Genomic DNA, 5,502 nt, shown 5'->3' with positions numbered 1-5,502 from the left:
GCAACATTCAAAGAAGCTGAGTTTGTAGTAGAATACCTAACTTATGCAAAATAGCCAGAAAAAATAAATTCGAATTACTGAAAAATGATGAGAATTTTCCAGAAGTGTCATATAGAGGTGCGAACAACCTACTCAGAAAACCCAAAATTTCTAAACTCCTCGTTTAAATTTAACTCCAAAATATCCAATCTGTCTCACTTCCCATTTCATCCTTATATAATACTACTCCCAACCCCAATCAAATCATAGCCCAAATTAACTCATTTATTTATGAATTAATACAAAAACCAGAATCAACCGATGAAATTAAGATTAAAGATCATTAAAGGTAGATACAAATTATGAGAATAGTATGGATTACATAAGTATTAATAGTATTAACCATAATATGAAAATTCTCCAATGGAACATTCGATCCTTGCTTCAAAACAAAGGAAGCCTCGAAAAATTACTAAACGAGAAGAATATTGATATTGTTCTTTTATCAGAATTATGGTTGAAACCACAAAGTACAATTCATTTGAAAGGTTATAACTCCTTAAAAAAATGTCGAGATGACGGTTATGGCGGTGTCGGAATTCTTATTAAAAATTCAATTATCTGTAAGCAATTAGAAGTAAAAAACTATTTCAATAAAAACATCGACGTTTGTGCAGTAGAATTAACTAACTGCAATCTGACCTTTGTGTTAATATACAAACCACCTAATGTTTATACGAATAATAAAGATGGGGAACAATTATTTCAACAATTCCCTTTGACTACAATCTTCTGTGGAGATTTTAATGCACATTTTATTATCTGGATAAACAAAGAAATAATGTTAGCCGTAGTGGTAGACAATTTAGATCTAGTGGTACTCAATGACGGTACTCCCACTAGAGTAAACCCGCCGAATCAATATAAAACAGCAGTTGATTTAATCATAACAACTCCTTCTCTAGCAAGTAAAATACACTGGGAAGTAATTGATGATACAATGGGATCGGACCACTACCCAATAATTATGGAATTGCAAACCGTGTCTTTGTCTACTCTAATCAACCCTTCAACTAAATGAACAGACTCTCGTGCAGCACCTTTTCAAAAGTATTATCGGATCAAAACTCAAGTCTGGTGCTCAAAATTTGTCTTCAAATGAGGACAAACTATCATTATTCTTTGAACTTCTGTCCACTTCCGCAAATCAAGCGATGCTCATAAAAAAATCTCACAAACAGTTTCATCGTAGACCATACTGGTGAGATGCTACCTGTTCATCAGCATCCATAGAATGGAAAAAAGCATTGAATAAATATAAACGTCTGGCTAATTTAGAGAACTATCTACATTATAAAAATGTTGCCGCCAAAGCAACATTAATATTCAAGAAAAAACAGAAGCAATGTTGGCTTGAATATTTAAATAGATTAAATAAAAGTACTCATTTGTCTAATATATGGAACAAAGTTAAATGTATTAATAATAAATATCATCAAACTAAAAAACCAAACTCCGGAATTAATAGATCAAATGTTAAACTCCTTAGCTCCGCCATCAGTTTTAAGCCCTCCACTTTTATCAACAGAAAATTATAATTTTTCATTTCAGTCAAAATCGGAATTCCTAGGAAAACCATTTATTCTAGAAGAGTTCTAGCTTCACATACAAAATGATATCTAAGTACCGTTTTGGAATTAAAAAAAGAAGTAGAAATATATCGCAATAATTTTATTTTTACATGAAAGCCTGTACCTTAATCTACTTTTTTACATAATTTGTGTGAATATTGAGGCACTTGTCATAACGTGGTACCAGTTTTTGAATACCCTCCTCATAAAATTCTGCCGCCTGTTTTGACTTCGTTATCGTCTTGAAGACGCTGACCCAGGTGTTTCTTCAAGTACAGGAACAAATGGTAGTCGCTGGGCGCCAGATCAGGGCTGTAGGGAGGATGATATAGAGTTTCCCATTGAAAAGATTTGATGAAATCTTTGGTTTGATTAGCCACATGTAGACGGGCATTATCATGCAGCAAAATGATACCCATACTTTACTTGCCATGTCTTTTGTTCTGGATTGTACCACGCAGATTGTTCAATGTCTCACAATAAGACGCTGCATTGATTGTCTCATTACGAGGTCGAAACTCCACTAGCAATACTCCTTTTCTGTCCCAAAAAACTGTGCACATGATTTTCCGGGCAGAAATTGTTTGCTTAAACTTCACTTTTATGGGTGATGATGAATGTCGTCGAATATCTCTTTTCTATGTTTTATTCTTATTTATTGTTTGTCTTGGTAGTGTTTCAACTCTTAGATCATGTTTTTTCCCACATATTTCGGTTTCCGCCTTGATTCTTCTAAGATACATCACTCTCGGACCCTCTCAAAATATTGTATTTTATTTTCCAGTTCATCAATTTGGTATTCCAAGTATAATCTGAAAAATAATATATTATCTGAAATGTTTATTTTTTCAATTTATTCACATTCATTTTCTGGGATTTATCCTTCATAAAATATAATTTTGTCAATACAATTAATGGGCCAAGTGATTAGAATGTAGCAAATGCTCATAGTATATGTACATTACTTTCTGAAATGACTTGACAAACTTCAATAAAAGCATGTAAGTAAAGGGAAGGATGTTCTTAAGTTTTTAACTCAATTTTTCCCAATCTTTTCGTTCTGAATCATTATACAACTTTATAATGCCTACCTGGTTGGCATTTGGAGTCCTATTTGCTGAAATGTTCCTCATTTACAACTATTAATGTTGGTTCTTCCTCGCACGCATTTAAAAAGGTATTTAACTCCACACTCCTTGGATTTAGAAGACTTTGTTTCCTTGAAAATTAGAATCAAATTTTGATTTAATACCGGTCATTCACGAACGCTTTATTTCTTGGTCTACATCTTCAATAAAACAAAAACAAGCAATAAAATAATATCTTAGATTAGATGATCGTCAAAATAAGAGATATTCTAAATTTACCCATAGTAATCTACAATCAAGTCAGTAAACAACTTAATAAAATATCATTCAATATTCTTACCTTTCTGAGTCATTTGGTAAAACAAAATAACTGGAGTATTCATTAACCCGGAAAGGACAAGGTCGATATGCACCCCTCTTTCTTTTAGTTCTTTTTAACTTTAGATAGCCCTTGGAGAAATCCAGATAAAAATACAAATAACTCTCACTGAGAGTACATGGAATGAAACAAATAATAGTTATAAATAAGTACAACAATCAGCCAAACAAAAACATTTGGTTAAAATCTCTTTAGTTGACGTGTGGTTTACGGTTATAAAATGGCTACTTGACACATACGTATAAAATTTCGGTTACCGGAAAACCCAACTCCTTCTATACTGTACGAGTATTAATTCTGTGTTTTAGTCATAAATTGTTTCTAACATGATAGTTTCAAAAATTTGAAAAAATGCATCCTTATTTATCTCCAATGGAATAGTTATTCAAACTACAAAGGATTTATGAACATTTCTGAATTTCTGTAGAGCGCTTTTGAACCCGAGCGATAGCGAGTGCTGGCAATAATATTCCAGATAAAAAGTTAAAGAAATTTCCTATATGTATGTTCTTTAGATAAATAAGATACACGTTCCAAATGGCAATTCGTCGTCAAGTGCGTTATATATAGCATGAATTATTAATACCTAAGGATGGAGAGTTAACTTGAGATCAGTTGTCTAGGGCAATCGATACCTCTTTGGTAATTGTTACTTACGTCCTTCAAAACAGAATCAAAATGCGTTGAGATAATATGGGAAGGAGAAAAACACTTTTTTTATAATCACGTTAGATTTAGTAAGCTCTACATTCATCTCAATAAATAATAAAAAAATATCGAGAAGTCAATCTCACAAAGCAAAATCATTAAAGCGCCAATATGGAGGTAACTTAATGAGTTTTGTCAATTCAGAAATTATAAACTGTCTAAGATATTTCTGTTACAAGTGGGGATCAAATTAAATGGAAAATGCATATTATGCATATTGTGCATATTTTAGAGATTTAATTTTTTTTGCATATTTCACTGTAGTCTGATTATTTCGATATGGTTTTCAAATTTTAGGATATATTCAGTCAAAATTTATGACACTACTCAGTTGGAACTTTCGAGTTTCCCTACAACTCTTTATTTACGACATTTTCAGGCTGAGGGGGGATAGGAGAAGCTTCTTATTTTCAATGGTATTGCAAAACGGCCATTTACAATAATTGATATTTTACATAGTTACATAACTACGAAATAGAGTTCTGGAGCTCGAATTGTTTTCAAAAATATTGAAGTAGATTCGACCTTTTCCCGAACTTCTCTTGGATGATAAATATGTTTTTTGTGAACCCTGTGGTAATCATTTTTAGATAACTTTCATAAATTTAACTTTGTTGTATAGTATAGTCCCAGAAGTACCTGGCCTAACCAAGAGATTGTTACTTGTTTGAAAAATAACACTGTATTAAAATGTACACAATCTATACAGCATATGTTTTTCAAGTTTATAGGCCCCACGTTATTTAGTATTTGTTTGGCAGCCATCAATATTGAACGTTTCAAGTGAATTGGTAAACATAGGTAAAATTGTACATCGTTGTGTGATACAATATTTATATAAGACTTTAGCTCGACCAATAAAAAGTTGATCTAGATTCTACTTTGGGTGAGACCGTTCTTCCGTTATCAACAGTAAAATATTGGGTAGCAGTGTTTAAACAAGGCCGTACGAACTGCGAAGACCAGTATCGCAGTGATCGTCCAAATGATGTGATGATCCAGAAATATTGAGGAAAATCCACAATGCGGTATTGGATGATAGTCGATTGAGAAAGCACGAGTTAGCAGGCATTCCGAGAAGTATAGTACATTGAATATTAACTGAAAATTTGGACATGAGAAAGTTGTGCGCAAGATGGGTGCCGCGTTCGCTCAAAATGTAACAAAAACAGCGTCGTGAAGATGTTTCCATCGAGTGTTTACCAATATTTCACAGAAATAAAGCCGAATTTTTACGCTGTTTCATAACCATAGATAAAAAGTGGGTCCATCACTTCTCATCCGAAACAAAAGAATAATCAAAACAATGGACTGAAAAGTAAGAACCGGCTCTCCAAAGAAGACGAAGACCGTTCCATCTGCAGGAAAGGTCATGGCGTTGGTTTTTTGCGCGTGGGATAATTTTCATTGACTATTTTGAAAAAGAAAAACCTATCAACGGCGAGTATTATGTGAGTATTGCAACGAACGAAGATATCAAGCAAAAATGGCCGCATTTGGCTAAGAAGAAAGTGTTTTATCAATACAATCGACCAGCTCATACTTCCGTTTTTGTAATGACCAAAAATAATGAATTAATGTTTGATTTGCTCCCTTACACACCCTATTGGACAAATTTAGCCCCCTCTGGATTATTTTTACCAAAATTTTTGTGTTTTCTTTGTTGTGACAGGTACTTCTGCGACCATTCTCGTAGGTATGTTTAACTCCCTTAATA

The 5,502-nt window shown here is 33.1% G+C and overlaps 1 protein-coding gene across 3 annotated transcripts in view; it reads right to left on the bottom strand.

Moving 5' to 3' along the window:
* Window positions 1–5,502, bottom strand: part of LOC130441014 (arrestin domain-containing protein 4-like) — a 40,142-nt gene that overhangs the window by 20,575 nt on the left and 14,065 nt on the right. The window lies entirely within an intron of this gene.

Source organism: Diorhabda sublineata, chromosome 3 (assembly GCF_026230105.1).
Source record: "Diorhabda sublineata isolate icDioSubl1.1 chromosome 3, icDioSubl1.1, whole genome shotgun sequence".
Lineage (NCBI taxonomy): Eukaryota > Metazoa > Arthropoda > Insecta > Coleoptera > Chrysomelidae > Diorhabda > Diorhabda sublineata.
Note: the sequence above shows the minus strand (reverse complement) of the source record. Positions and strands in the feature narration are given on the sequence as shown.